At 25.8% G+C, this 17,433-nt stretch overlaps 1 long non-coding RNA gene across 1 annotated transcript in view; it reads right to left on the bottom strand.

Annotated features, from left to right (window-relative positions):
* The window catches only part of LOC129608302 (uncharacterized), a 184,823-nt gene that overhangs the window by 44,699 nt on the left and 122,691 nt on the right, over nucleotides 1-17,433 (bottom strand). The window contains exon 5 of the long non-coding RNA XR_008696883.1: nucleotides 16,669-16,764. This is a non-coding gene — a long non-coding RNA (uncharacterized LOC129608302). The remainder of the gene's footprint in view (nucleotides 1-16,668; nucleotides 16,765-17,433) is intronic.

Below are 17,433 nucleotides of genomic sequence, written 5' to 3' on the forward strand. Positions count from 1 at the left end.
TTTTATTAAAATATATTTGTTGCTTTTAACTACACACTTACATTTCTACAGAGACATCGTTTTGATTTGATTATGTAAGTTTGTATGTGTATTTCAATTGTTAGGTTTGATTTTCTGTTTTCGTTTAATGTTTTTTCGTACAACAAATATTCGTAATATCGCTATGCACATATGTATGTACGTACCAATAACATTCAAGATATCAAACAATTTATTGATAAGAAAATTGATATTATCAATATAAATATTAAAATTTTGTCTTTTTTTATGGTAATTCTTATTGATCTAAATATAATATGCATATTTATTTACATACATATAAATAAATGGCATTATGTTCTTTATTAAACTTGTACACAGAAATATTTATTCCTACTTTCATATTTATTTTTTAAGAATGATTCAAGTTTACTTTTGGAATTGTCAAATACTCCGTTATTGTTGGGTCAATTGATATTTATTTATAACGTTAAGGTAAAATTAAATCAATATTTACAGTTCAAATTTACATTCATATTCTTAAATATTTTCACAATAATCTATACATACATACTAAATTTATGTTGTTTTCTCGGAATTAAAGCGTATTTTGAATTTGTCAAAAATATGAAGAATTTTAATGGCAACAACACAAACTATAAGATATTCAAATCAAAATTGGGATTTGTATGTTATTTATTAATTTTTAGAGTAGATAATAAATTTCCAGCCAGACTAGTTCTCATTATCAAAATTTTTGAAATTATTGAACCATAATGAATGACGTAAAATTTAAAATATAATTGACTTTATATACAAGAAGGAGTTGTGAAATTATGTAATATACAAAAATGATGCAATAATACAAAATAATATATAAAATTTTTGCCAACTAATTTCTGTGAAGCTACAATATAAAAAATACAAAATTCAACTTATGGGCTTATTATGTATCTCAAAAACATCAATAAATCTGGCGGCAGTATAGTAAATATAATACAATAGTTTTAAGATGCAATTACACCCGTTTTCGCTGAAAGTACATGGAAATAAAAACCCGAAATCTTTACTATATTCAATTACCCTCCAATTAATTCGCCCATAATTTTACCGAATTTTATTAAATATAGTCATAGTCTTTTTCATCACAGTATTTTTTTAATTTGGGAAATTTCTGAATAAAATTTCGGTTCCATTTCGTCACACTCTAAAAAACTATTGTTAAAAATATAAATTTCTACATGAAAAACTTTATTGCAACTACAATAAGTTTTTGACACTAATACTGGAATTAAACCACGATTTTGTTTTAAAATTCAAATAAATAAATTTGTTTATAGGCGTACAGAATAACATTAACTTTTTCAAATAATTAAAAGCGTATTATTCTTTGTCATATAATTAGAATCAATTAAAGTTCATGTTGGCAGATCTTACTTAGATCTAAAAATTTAGTGTGTTTTTTGTGACAAAACCGCAAAAAGCAGATCGTTCTCGTGTAAAAAACTTTGAAAGATCTACTCTCATATTTGAGAGTACATTACAAATTGACATAACCTAAAAATACAAATAAATAGCTATAACTACAAAGGGAAGATGGAAGAATCTGTGCTAATTAATATTTTAATTATTTTATTTCAAAAATTTAGTTTCAAAAAGTTACTCTCATGTACGTTGAGCTGTCAACTGTTTTTAATAGTAGAGCTGATTCCTTCAGTTTTTTTAATTTTCTGCTTAAAATTGCGCTGACAGAAGTAGAATTAAATTTTAAAACTTATCATATCACGGTATTTTCAATTTATATTGACAATTTAAAATTACATTTTAAAGTTTCTTTTTTAAAAGTTTTCTTGAATACGATTTAAAATAAACCTATGCTATATAATTTATTACGTAATAAACATACATAAACGCCTTACCTTAACAACATAATATATGTGCGTACCAATGTATATATATTGTACATATTTAGATAATAATGTTTTTTTTATAATATCAGAGATAACCTCTTTTAAATTAAACACAATCCTAATTTCACTCCCCTATTTTATATATCGCCCCATTTCATCAAACCAAAATATCTTTTTTAATCCCTACACATATGATTATTATATAGCTATACGTTGTTCCCATATAATTAAGATCATATCCTTAAATTTTATTGCAATTATAAGAATTAACACAAATACCTAAAAAAAAAAGACACACACACATAATACATAAAGTATATACGTAAAGTAAGAAAATAGGATTAATTTAACATTTTGAATATAATTTAATTCATTTTCGAATAATTAGTTCATCTTATTTTTATATTTTTGTCATTTAATATACACAAGTACATTTTACATATATCATCTTAAGAGTCATTATTAACTTTAATATCCTCTTGAAATATCTTTTTATTATCATTGGATTCTTAAATGGGATTGTGTATGTACTTGAAAAAGACAAAACATAAAATAGATTAAAATAATTCTTTGTTTAATTACAATTAAATGTGTTAATCCTTGTCTTTAATGCACACTACTAAAAACAATTGTAGTTGAAGTACAATATATTATAAGTATTCATATATTGCAAAAAGAATTCCACTTATATATTAAGGATATAAGCATATATATAGGTATATATATGTATATATATACATGTACATATATGATATCCTCTTGTCGATAAGGATTTCTTTTTAAGAGGACATTGAAAAGTGATTTTTTTTTTCTTTTAACAGAAAATTAACAGTATCATAGGTACCTAGATAAAGACAACAATGCCTTTAAGAACAAAAATTTCATTTTCATTGTTTTTTTCGTGTCTTTTTATGTCATTTTTATATTACTTTTTCTTACTTGCTTTTATATAATAATATAATCTTACTATATTCTATTTAATTCATTTATAACTATAAATTATATTATACATTACAGTACATAAATTAGAAATGTAACTGCGCTATAATATTAAATAATGTGGTCGTCCTCTCACTAAAATATTATACGATGTAATTTTATTCTCATAACAATGTTTAATTCCACCACATTAAGATTTAATTGTACAATTTTATTGGATTATTTGATAGGGTTTTGGTACCCTGTAGAAGAATATAGATTAAAATAGTTGTATTTAAGAACTTTCAACATTATTTTAAATTTTGTATATATATGTATATTGATTTATAAACTCATATACTATTCATTTTGCATCATAAGATTGCAAATGTCTCATATATATTTAAAAACATATAACACATAACTGTAACAAAATGAATATTACGAGTTGTTATAAAATGAATAAATTCTTAGAAAATTTTCCATTATTAATGTAAACGCGATTTAACAAATACGTATTATACATATACATACACATATTATGTATAATAAATGACCAGAAAAAAAAAAACTACAACAAAAGAAATTAACTTCGAATTTGTGAATTTCTGCCAGTTCTGAAAGTAAATTTTTATATACATTCTCATTATTATTAATGTCTCTTGTGATTTGAAGAACCAACCAAAATGAAAAATATCAAATGGGATATAGAAATCAAAATATTGAAAATTTTCTTATTCTTGTTATGATTATATAATAATATATTTAACGTGATTTCCCTTGAAAATTGTTTTAATAATGTACATTATTTTAGACAACAGAATTACGGTATAGTAAATGACGAAACGATGTTAACTACATTTTTTTTTTTTTTTTTATTTTTCAATTTCGAATTTTATATGCGGTTATAATTCATTTACAATTATTATTTAAATATTATTTGAATAAAGAGTACAGGATCGAGCTAAAATTAATGGATGATTGCATAAAATTTTGTAATATCTAATTTGGTAAAATTTAAATTGACTAATAAGGTATTCGAATAAAATTAAAATTACATTCTTATAAACATTGCTGTATAAAATCCGTTAAGTATGTGTGAGAATAGAAATTGTAATCATATTTTAAATTTGAATCAAACCTAAATTTTTTACTTGTCCAGCTGAAGGTTTGTTCCAATGATTTTGAAAACCAGTTCTAATAAAAGTTTTTATTGTAATTATTATCAAAGTTATTCAAATTCATATTTCAAAAATTTTCTGCAATTACTTTTCTACAGAGGGCAAATACAATGCAAAGTGAATGACCTAAAATTAAATCTATAAAATTTAACACGTTCCCTGTCCGCTGAGCCACATATGGTTCAGGAAACGTGCGCTCGATAAGCACGTTCCTGAGCCATATGTGCGTCAGGGGGTATATGAAACTTCTGAAGCAAATTATTCGACTGAGCGTAACGGAACTGTAGTTTCTGCACTGGACGTGCTTGTACAATAATAAATTAATTTTACGCAGAAATCACAAATTATTATATATGGACCATATGTGTTTCAGGTAGAAATATCCTACATCAGTTCTTTTTTAAATTATTATTATTACTAAAGCTACCCTATGACTACAAAAAAACAAAATATTCAAAAAACCCTGTTGGACTTGTCGGTCAATTTTGCATTTTTGCATTGGGACAGGAAACGTGTTTAAAATCTAGAACCTGAACCTGTAATAGAATTGAATTTTTAAACAAAAACGATATTACTTAATTCATTAAACATGATTAGATAAATATCATAAATGCATCTACTCAACTATTTTCACACTAAATTTTTTACCGAATATTTTGCAGCTGAAGAAAGCATGGAATCAATTTTTTTTTTAAATCGTATCATGTTTTCATATAATCAGAAATGTCTAATAAGGTCCAGAAAATTCCAAGAAATTCCGAAACAGAAATATTTCTTCGATTAATAAAGTTAAGTTGGATATGAAATCGTGATGTAGAATTTAAAATATTTTTTTTACATCATTCAGATTTTTGTTTCAGAAATAATAAAGACTACTGTATATACATTTAGGAATTTCTATTTATAGATAGCAATTTTCACATATCCTTTCTACAATTCGTAGTACAAATATCATCAGTCATATTCTGATTTCAATCTAATAATCTGAGGCCAAACACATATTATATTAGATTTCATATCCTTTCTACAAACACTTTCACACATGCACAAACATAACAATAATAATGTTGTAACGAAGAAGAGCTTCTTCACATATACTACAAGAATCAAGAAAATTAGGGTCCTTAAAGAAAAAAAAGAGAAAAAATAAGAAGACGAACGAAAGAAAATAATGCCGATGAAAGAATGGAAAAAAATGATTTAAGAAGGATTTTTCCTTTTTTGTTTTAATTTTTTCTTACATTTTTTTTTTCTTTATTTAACTTATTTTGTTCTCTATGTTTTCACAAGGGATAACATTTAAAAAATGCTTATAGATCAACATACTTTGTATATGTATATGCGAATATGTGTACCTCATAAATATTGTAGCGGGACATAAAAAGATGTTAAGATTTTACCAACATATTTACTTTTTTATTTCGTTCTATCTTTATTTATTTGTGCTTTTACTGAAAAATTGCAAAATTAAGACAGTTCGAGTTCTCTAAATTTTTTTCACTTTATATAAAAAAAGTTTAAGTTTAGAATTTGAGTTTTCAAAATTTCGAAAGCCAAAAAAAACGAGAAAAAATAGAGTTGACCTTGTCAACTCTATGATACCCGTACGAATTTGTTATCCTATGTGCGAATAAATATATCATAGCTGATTATGGGATTGTCTATGACTTTAAGTTGTCATATTCCCATATTAATGTATGTAAAATTTCAGTACTGTGTTTTCAATGTTATATAAGATATGGCCAAACTACTGCTGAGGTTGTATGGGAGCTACCAGGAGGAGCCACGAAATTTCAACGACTTTTATCAAACACATTGGACCTATCGATATATTCGCTTGTGTGAAATTTCAATAACATAGCTTTTATGGTTTTTGAAATATAGTCAAATAAATTTTGAAGTTGTATGGCAGCTACCCGAACTGGTACCCCGATCATGTTCAATTTAAATAGGGTTCTGGCACTTACTACAATAAATCGTTTGTGAAAATTTGGTGAACTAAGCTCAATTAGTTTTTGAGCTATCGTTGGGACGGACGGACGGACAGACAAAGCTAAATCAACTCAGAATTCGACGTTGACCAAAAACATACACTTGAGCCTATATATAAGACTGTTATTTCTTAGCCTTTCAAACGGTAAGGCAAAGTTAGTATACCCTTCGAACATACGTTCGTGCGGGTATAAAAAGCACTAAATGATTTGTAACGACTTAGTGATTGTTTAAATAACAACAAACGAATTGTTATGACCGAGTGTTAATTCAGAAATGGTTAAGAAACTGTGGTTGTTTAGAATATATTTTGTAAAATATGAACTTGAAATCTGTAAAAAATATAACTTTTCCTATAAGTTTGAATATTTTAGCACTGTTCTGATTTCTTGAGACACATACGTGCATGCATTTAATTTAATTTTGTATTTAATAACATTCAGTATTTAAAATTAACAACAAAACAAAATGAGAATAGGTAGAATTGACCGTGCCAACTCTTTGATACTCGTGTGAATCTTTGATTATAAGAATTGTGTGATATTACCATTAATTATTTTTATCTTTAAATTCAATTTTGAAGTGGAGCCTTACTACGTAATTCGATTTTCGTCAAACGATTTTTGTATTCGGAAAATTTGTAAGGCAATCATTTTGTATGGTACTGCCTTTCTATTTCTCCAAATGCGAAAATCAAATTTCAAAGTAAACTCTCTGTAGTCAAAATTCATATAAGAACTTTTGAAGTTTTACTGTTTGAAATTTTAGTAACTTTTGTCAAATATATAGTAGCTGCATAATATATTTGTTTAAACGAAATAGTAATTCTATAATTTCAATCGTTCATTACACATGATTTTTGTCAAAAATAATCGCCCAAAAAGTATATAAATGTCTCTGCAAATTACACTGCAACAGCTTTATTAGTTTTTGAGATATGGCCGAACAACTGCCACATCGATCACATCCAGTTTAAATAGGGGCTGACATTTACTACAAAAGACTTATGAAAATTCCGTGATCTAAAATCAATTTGTTCTTCAATTATCGTTGGGAAGGACGAACGGGCAAAAGGACAGACAGAGAGATATAGCTAGAGGCACGACTTCATTTAAAAGGTGAAATTATCAGATTCGAATAACGTTTTTCTGTCACATTTTTTTTTTTGAAACGAGTGAGACAATATTTAATATATTAAACAAAAAATGTAAAATTTCCTGTGAATTAATGTTTTTCTTACAAATTTAGCTAACATTCTAGTGCAATTTGACGAGTTTTTCCTAGATACAATTTCGATATAGAAAAACCTAAACAATTTCACATTGATTAAAATTAAATTTTTTTATGAACTCATATTTTTACTTACATTCTATTCGATAAACACTTATGTCTAAAATATTTTCTTAGGAGTTCAAAACTATGTGCGTATGGAACAATTTAATATTCTATTTCTCTTATATAAGAGAGTCTTTTATTATTACAGAACAATTCTGTGTTGTACTGAAAATTATTAGAACAGTAATTAATCTTTGATTTCTGCCAATTATGCTATTTTAATATTATAAATAAAATTCCCTTGATCGTAAGTATATTACGCCCACCACACTTTTTAATTTCAAATCAGTCAAAGCATAAAGATTTTCCAAACTATGTTTCATTGAAATAACAAATTCAAGGATGTATAAAACTTTAAATTTATAACTTTTGTTTAAATTCTAAACAAAATTCCCCCTAAATTTTCTTGTACAAAATACAAACATACAAACACATATGTTAAATTTTAAAATATAAATTAAAAGTATAGAAGATTTTTTTTCAATTTTTTGCTTTTTCAAGTAATTTTTTTCCCTGCTATTAAAAAAACTAAAATTTCTAAAGGCCTCTTTTAAATTTCATGATACATAGCATTCCATTATTGTAATGTTTGTCACTATATTTAGGTGAAATGACAAAGCTATTCTAATTCTTTTTTCTTTTCATTTTTATTCTGTTTTATTTTCTATATTATTTGTATTAGTGAAGGGAATCAAGTCTGTAAATAAAGTTTCCATCTTCAATTTTTTATTTTTATTTGAGTTTTATAGCTAAACATAAATCTTACAAGTACAAACAATAATTTTCCAGGTGAATAAAAACTGCCACATTAATACATTGTGAATATACATGCACTATTAAATGCATATATATATATATATATATATATATATATGCTTGTGTATTTAATAAGGACATTTTTGTTTTCACCTTTATATATGCACAGAGTGCAGTCAGATTTCTGCTCTGACATAATAAAAAAAAATTTTGAATTTGAAAAATTTATTTTGATAATTTTACCGTTGAATCCTTTAGAAAACTATGTGTCATATAAACTTACAATAACGAAAGTTGTTGTACTTGAGAGTTAGTTTGAACGTGTCAAAATTCTTAACAACCGTCGCGGGAAATTCTCACAAATTTATATTATATGTCAAACTACTCTCGTATTCGTATATGAAATATTCTGTTACAATTGTGTAACGGAATGAAAACACGATTTGTTATTATAGACTTTAAACTTTTTTAGAATTTGAAATGCTTAACACATCTGTAACAAGTAGCAATAAATAATAGGAACATTGAGAAATTTAAATTTTTTTCCTCTATAAATTGTTCTTATTCGTATATAAGATCCTAGCCCATCTGCCCATTAGAATAACAACCGCTAATCCATTATTAAAAATATTACCTTCTTCATAGTAAAATTTAGATTAAATTTCTATTAACATGAGACTACGATTAATAACACAATGATGGAATTAAAAAAACAACCAAAACATGAAGCCCATGTGCAAGAGAACTCATAGTTTTCAAATAGTTTCTATTGACAATTCAATTTGAATTTAATTCATTTTAATATGCGCCCTTAAATGAACCACTTTGTATTTGTACTTCTGTCATATTTTTCTTTTTATTTGTTTTTGAAATAAATCTAACAAAAAAGATACCTTAACCTTTCAAATTCTCCAACTCTCTATAACAAAATGTTTATATACATACACGCATATAATGTTCACAGTTATACAACTTTACTTTAAATTCATAACGATATGTAAAATTACCGTTCTTCTCGCAGTTTTCGTCTAGCATCATTTTACACACATCTCATTCCGTTAATTTTGAATGATATACTTCAGAGTCATTCTAAACCATTAACCTTCTTCTCTTGCACCATCACCACCACTGTGTTATAATATTCAATCGAAAAAAAATCCTCTATTCAAAACAATAAACAATAAAAAAAAAAAATCAAGCAAGAAAATGAAACAAAACTAAAATAAAAACTTCTCACGACAAAGACATAATAAATGAGGGGAGGCCGTTCTTATATATAGAAAAGTTCGGTTATCCTTTCAAGTACATTTATAAAGACAATTATTGAGAGAACGATATGAAAAAAAGAATAACAATAATGAATATAAAGAATATATGACAGAGAGGACAAACATATCGATAATACAATACAACAACAATAACAATAAAAAAAAAAGAAAACCAGAGAGCAATGAAGTCCTTTTTTTTTATGGCAATGTAAATAGTAGTCGAGAACAATGTGATGAGGAGTTTTTCTTATTTTCCTATTTTATTGAGTTAAGGGCATAAAAAGAGATAGGGGATGACAAAATATATTAGGACATAAAATATTTTTAAGAAGAAACATGTTTTCTTCAAGTGAATTTTTTTACAGTTAAGTTCTTCTTCACTTTTTATGTGGATAATATTTATTAGTAATCAAATATTGAATACTGTAAGACTAGACTTTTATGTTAGCATGTTCATAGAAATTTTCTTTATTTATTTTTTTATTTTTTGATTCTTAAGCACTCTTTATGTTTAAAGAAAAATTGAAATAAATGAATATGGCTGTTAAGAAGTTGTTCTTTTAATGTTAAAAATGTTATTTTTAATGTTTTGCTGTTCATAATATTAAAGATACTGAAATTCTCTGATGGACATTAAATCAGAAATTGTTGTCAAAGGATTAAAAATATTTTGTAATAAATTTTTATTGAAAACAATACAATATGTGTGTGTATATAAAGCGAAAAAATTATTACAGCAAGAACATTTAAAAAATTTGTTTTAAAATAAAGCATTCAAAAATTGTTATTGTTTATGGTATACTAAAAAGGATATAAAATAAGAGTAAATATTGTAGTAATAGAAATATGTAAGTATGTAGAGATTATAACTTAGAACTAAGAGTATTATGAATGGAAACTCAAGTTAAATTTAATTTTATTTGATGGCAAATGTATAAGATTAGTTGTTGCCCGATTAAAAAAGAAAATCTCCGGAGAGGGTCGCTTAATTATTTAATAGGAATTAATGAGGCTACAATCAAGATTTCAACGTTAAGCTGAAACAACAAAACGAAATTTCAATATTTTAAAAGACATTGGAGTTACAAGTACAGATTGATTTAATTACTGCAAAATTTCAGTGTTAAAGGTACAAAAAATATTAATATTATTTATGTACATACGTTACTGATAAAGCATATACTGGCAAATGACAATGAATATCAATAAAAACACCAAGTTTTAAGTTACATCAACTGTACTGATAAATTATGATAATTAATGTAGTAGCTTATAATTGGTTTCATAAACCTACTCGAGCGCATTTTGATTTTTAACAGTATTTTGGTAAATTCTACACTTTTGTTTTGTTTTCTGTAAATTCTACATTAAGAAAATTTTATATTTCCTTAAAATTCAAACAAAATTATTTAAGATTTCACTACACACAGTTGGAGTAATGCTCAACGAAAGAACCTACTACTTAAACTTTAATATTGTTGTATTTTAAATTCCTACAAAAACTTTTAGAATAAAATTGTAATTAAAGCAAAATGGAATTATTGTTCTAATGAGACGTTGGAATTTGTGACAATATGTTCTGGCCTTCTTACTATTTCTTTCGTTTACATATCTTATCCTAATATTTTGTTTATAAAACTCAAGCTCTCTAGTATTGCTTTATTATGTATTCACGATCATAATTAGGTCGATGATGAAAGGACGACAGTCTTATAAATTGTCCTAACTTTTGATTTATTTTCTCCTTTATTCTCTATTGATTCCTAATTAATAAAATATGAAATCTTAAATTTTTTGTTTTTATTATTGTTCAAATTAAAAATTTGTCACTGAATAGGTTATACATTTTATAATTTTTTTATTTCAAATCCTTATTATTTTATTGTTTGACATACGATAATTCTAATCCTGATTTTTACATTGTAAATTTTATTTTTTTTTTCCTTGTTTGTTTTTATTTGTAGGGTTCGCTTTTATTTTATTTTTTTCTCCAGCTCTAAGATATGTTGAAATAAAATCCTATGTACATACACACATGTTGTTGTTTTTCTAAAATTTTGCATGGGTAGCTTTGTACACATACAAGTATTAACGCATAAAATTTGTGCATATTTATGTACAGATATGTACATACGTATATTGGGTGTTTTCCTAGAATTTTACAATTTAAAAATTTTTGAGAAAATTATTTAAATGATAACAAAATCATTTTGATTGACAGGCACTTTTATGTTATTTGCTTGGCTAATAACTTGTTCCATATTGTCTTCAAAATATCAGAAAAGAACCAATTATTTTTAATTATCCCCCCCCCCCCCCAAACACAAACGCGTAAAAAGTAGTGTTCAAATATTACACCATGTAATTTAAGAATTCTTTTGATTATCATTCGTTTTTCGAATGTTTGTTTGATTAAATCGATGATTACCGAAACAAGATTATATATCGCACCAGCCTCTTTGCAATAGCAGGACCTTAAAATTCACCTCATTTATAATTATATTAACAACGACGTACACGTAGTATAGTTTCTGTCAAATTTGTTTTAGAAATTCAGCAGTTGCATGACAGTTCAAATGAGAATATAAAATTTAAAAAAAGAAGCACCCTTTATATGAACATAAAATTTAGACTCTACAGAAAATCTAAACAGAAATTTTGATTTTCATACATACATGGAAACAAATCGTTAAACATTTTCATAAAATATGCCTATCTCATATTAATAAATACATACATACAATATCTAATCATATAGGCATGTAAATATAATGTAACGGTAATAACAAATAAGGATTTTCGGAAAAAAAAAGAATACTTATATTTTTTTTATAGATTTATTTTCGTTTTATTGTTATCGTAAAAAAATTATAAGAAAGCAAAAGTCACGAAAAGTAATAGGCGGATTTTAAGGCTTATTTTCTGTTCTTCTTCTTTTATTTCGCGATTGTTTTTAAAAACAATAATACTATTAGAATTTCAATAATTCACTTATAATGCGAAAATAAGTTTCAAAATTATAGAACAAATTATTTAGAAATTCATCTTGCTTAAATAAACAAATTTGTTTATTATCTGGCATTTGACACTGCAAAAGTTCAGCAATTAGCCAAGACATGCGTTTAGAGGCTTACTTTTTCTGTTCTTCGTATGTTTAAAGAAATGGTTTGTAAGAACCTTTTGTTAGAAAAATGTATAACAGCCGTCGCCATACTTTTGTGGTTTGTGGGCAAATGTGTACAATGTGAGTATGAGTATGGAGTATGGACCATTCGAGTTTCTTACATTACCAACTTACAAGAAAAATTACATTTTCAATTGACTTTATTGAATGTTTTGTTTTGGCAAATATTGAATTTATATGGAATTTTATGTTCCTACATCTATTATCTATGATCGAATTCTCAAAGTTTTTTTTGAAAAATTTTAATAGTCGCAATGATGAGCAACATTTTGAAGTTGAATGGGCCACACTTTGCCGGCGCCTGATGAATAGTATTAATAAAAGAGAAAATTTTAACAGACACTTTGTACCAATGCCATGAAAAAATTCTTAATAGAAAACAAGTTGTGCTTAGCAATTTACATAATGTAAGGTAGTGACGGGTATCAATTAGAGGTTTGCTAAAATGAGGACAGTTAGAGCTTCACGAGTCCCTAACATATCTCTAGCAACTAGCACACTAAAAAACTTTATTCTACGAACAGTAAAAATTATTATAATAAAAATATTTTGTTTGAATAATACTTATAGTTGAAGGGATCAACTATTACTATATATTAAAATTATTTTTTTTCGTTCTTCAGATAAATATAATTTTCCTCACGTTGAATTACGGCGCGAAGCTTTAAAGCAGTGACATGCATCACCTCTTACCATAGTTCACTTAAACTTCACACTTTTAACATAACACACGTCACATTTGACACTTTTTTGTGTTTTTCATTTTATTGTTTTTTATTTAATTTTTATTTTTATTTTTTCATTTTTATGCTAGCTATGGCATATTGTTGTAAATTTTGATATTTTGACAAAGGATAAATATTTTTTTTAACGTTTTTTATTACTTGAGATGAAATGGACTTGTTGCTTTTTAGCTTATATTTTCTCTCTTTCTTTGTTTTTCCTAGTTCTGTGATATTACGAAGGACGCGTTACTCATACAATTGGATGAACCTTTCAGAGAGATTTTAGATTTTCTTTTTTTTAAATTTCATTGTTTTTTTTTTATTTTTTCTTGTAAAATTTATGTCCTGTCATAAAGTCGATATTCTTATTATTTATAGCATATTTTTTTCGTCTTTTATAAAATTCTTCTTTATTTTTCGCAAGTGTAAAATGGAAAGAAAGAAATTTCAAAAAAAAAGAAAAAGGGTTATGTGATTTTTTTTTCTACATTAAGGTTTTTCTATATTGCAATGGAAAACACGGTTTTAAATCAAAAATAAAAATTCCTAGCAAGCTATTAGCTTCTGTAAAATTCTTTTCACCTTCTAAAGAAAACTAAAAAAAAATTTGTATAATTTAAGTTTCTTATCTTTTATGTATGTAATTTACATGACTGAATTAACATTCTAATTCTACTCTGAACGTAAATTATAAATTATAATGTCTTTATCCAGAAATAAATAATTAATCTTGAATAACCTCAAACTAAATATTTGTTACAAGAATATAAGAAAATTTACATGGCTTTAGCAGTTGGAAAAAGAAGTTATTCTATAATTTCTTAGCTTTGTTAAATAATAACTAATGCTACTGTTATGATACAGAAACAATTGTATTTAAAAAAATTGACGAAAAAAATGCTGGCCAAAAAATTTTGTCGATAGCAAAATCACTTGAACTGATGTAATTAAATCTTACTAATAATATTAGCTTTGTACAGTTTAAAGTGTTAAAAATTTATTAATCTGTTAACACGGTAATTCTTAATTCTGTTAACACGGTAATTCTTATTCAACAAACTTTTTTAATCTATTTTTAGTTATTCTCAAAATACAAAAGTTTATTTTGCAAAAAAATTTTCAAAACCTGAAATGTTAAGGCTTTAATCACAAATTTTTAATTAATGGGAAGGGGAACTCATATAAGATTTGGTTTCTTTAAACACTATTGCTCATTTTCCAAAATTAAATGAGACAACTGAAAACTAAAATGTATTTTAATCAAGATTCAATAATTCGATTTCTAAAATGTATTTCCTTAACAATAGCGTGGTAACTGTATGACTGCTACTTTAATTACGATTACCAGATTGAATACCTGGAATACAGTGCGATCTATTAGAATCTGTTTCGGAACTCAAATTAATGATTAACGTATAATGATAAAGTAATGAAGCATAAAAATGATTTTTGAATACTTTAATAAGATTGCATCAAATGTAAAAACCATAACTACCCTAATTCTAGGTCGATAAATCTTACACTTTATGATTATGTTAATTGGACCACTATGTAGCAGTTGTTTACGTCTAAATACATCCTTAGGTACTTTCATCAATTAAGGCACTTTCATATTCTCAGTACTTCATACAATTCAAATTTTTTTCTTTATAAAAATATATGTATATATGTATTTCTCTACGTCAATTAAAATAAATGTAAATTATCTTTTATTCATAAGATATTCAAATATATTTCGCCTTTAATAATGATTCCTTGAAAAATTTTTTATGTCTATGAATGAAATTTTTCCCTTTCCACTTTTCATATATAGATCATATACATTTCATATTCTAAGGATTTAAAATTCTAAATTCAAGAGAGAAAACTCGATTGAAATGAGGCTGATCAAAAAATAAAGAAGCAAAATCAAAAAATGAGAAATATCAACAATACTTGAAGAATAACAAGTAAGGAATAAGAGACAGAAATGAAAAGGACATACAAACATAAAAAAAAATGATATAAACCAAATCCAAAAAAAGTAGAATAGAGATTGAATAAGGAAACAGGGAAGACACAGAGAATGATAGGAAAATATAGGCTTTTTTTTTTAGCGAAAAAAAAAAGAATTAAAACGTGAAGAAGTTTAAGAAGCGAATAATACGAACCCCAGGGGAGGATTTTAAATTGGCGTACTGTCAATCAAGGATAATAAAAAAATATATTATAAATAAAGGATTTCGAACCAAAAAAACGTGTGAAAGAATATTTTTTATTGTGATATTTATTTATTTACAATGTTCTCTGAACATTTCAATTGTAGGTGTCAAAAATAAAAGTTTCTTTTTTATTTTATTTCACATTTTTAATGATTCGAAAATCAAATTTATCAGCGAAAAGTTTTATGTTTAGACTTTTAAATTTTTTTTGAGTTTAAAGCTTTGAATAATTAGAACAGATTTTTCAAATTTAATACAGACATTCACTGTGTTTCCCAACAAAAATTAAAATTCATAGATTTTTATACAGTTAACCTTTTATTGAATCAATTAGATTATATTAGACATGAGGTAACAATGCAACGCAAAGCAAGGGGTGGATCATTGGCTCAAAAGTACCTAGTCCTCGGCCCAAATAACCCGGCACCAGGAAGCAAAGAGGCTCTCGACTTATCAGCGTACCATATAAATATTAAGACAACTAAAACCTATATTTAGTACAGACAAACCTATGTACTAAGACCAGACCTAAATGTGCAATAAGTAGAAAAAAAATTTCTAAACCAAAGTTACAATTTAAAATAAAATTTTCAATAAAGAAAAGCTCTTCTAATTTAAAAACTAATTTTGAAAATAAAACTAGGATCGAAATAAAATTAACATTAAATAAATTGTTTTTTGCAACAGTGCAAAGTATTGCTCTGTTACATCAAGGAATGTGCTGCTTTCAGACTACTGTCAGCATTGCTATTAGTCATCTCCACCTTAATTGATTTACCATAACCGTTAATCTTACTTGATATGTTGTGAAAATTCCGCTGAAACAGGCAAGCGGAAACAGACAAGCCACATTAAACATCAATCTGTGTAATCATTTGATGAATAATTTCTGTACACCGAATTAAGAGAACGCGCGTAAAAATTTTAGCGTAAAAGTATTAAGTATTAGCGTAAAATAATTTTTTCGCCAAAAATATCGCTGTTAAATGATATTGAGTGTATACGAAAGTTATTCTTTACTTTTCCTCCCAAATCACATAGATTAATAAATATTTTTATAATAAACTTTATAAATAGCTAAAATTTTTTTATACAATATTGTCAAATTGTGACAGTAGTTATCAATTATTCTTAATTAGTATTTTAAATTTTTAATTATCAATGTAATTTTTTTTATAATCTTTATGAATTTTAATATCAACAACATGAAAAGATATACCTTAACTCCTATGTGAACTGGTGGAAAATCACCATGTAATGTTGATGGAAGTCTAGGCAATGGTAAAGGAATGGGGCAGGACATCATGGCCGCTACCTGCAAATACAAACAAAAAAAAAATAATATAATTTAAATTTCATTGTAATTTAGAAAGTCTAGTATAATCAATCCTACAACCCACCAACAATAATCAAAGTTAAATTTTATTCTAGAAGAACAGATAACCAAAAAAAAAAAATTTACAGGAAAAAAACAATTTCCAAAATAAATTCGAAAATAATGGTAATAAATTTGAATTGAAAAAAAAAAGAATACATACTTTTAATTACTTTCTCTCTTGGGCCCATGATATATTTTGGTTCCTTTATTATTATTTTAAGTGCTTTTGTAGAAAACACCAAAGAATAATAAATTTATTTTGAATTTCAATTAAGATGGGCTGAGAAATTTAAATCAACGGGACCCGAGAATTTTTGAAATATAAGTTAAGCTTGCTCTTAGTTATGAATGCATGCAATGTCTATTAAACACTTATGACTGACCAAGCGCCAAGGTGTAGTGTTAAAAAATTATTTATTTTTTCTTTATGTAATCTAATGCACATTTTAAATCATAATTCTGTGTCGGTGCCCATTAATTGAACAATATACCAAGAATTATTTTGATATCTCTAAAATTCCATTAATTTCTTCGTTTTCGAGGGTTTGAGGAAGCAACAAATTTTTCAATGCAAAAACTCTCTGAAATGTAAAGAAATTTTTTATA

This window comes from Condylostylus longicornis, unplaced genomic scaffold (genome assembly GCF_029603195.1).
Source record: "Condylostylus longicornis isolate FDR11 unplaced genomic scaffold, ASM2960319v2 ptg000004l, whole genome shotgun sequence".
NCBI lineage: Eukaryota > Metazoa > Arthropoda > Insecta > Diptera > Dolichopodidae > Condylostylus > Condylostylus longicornis.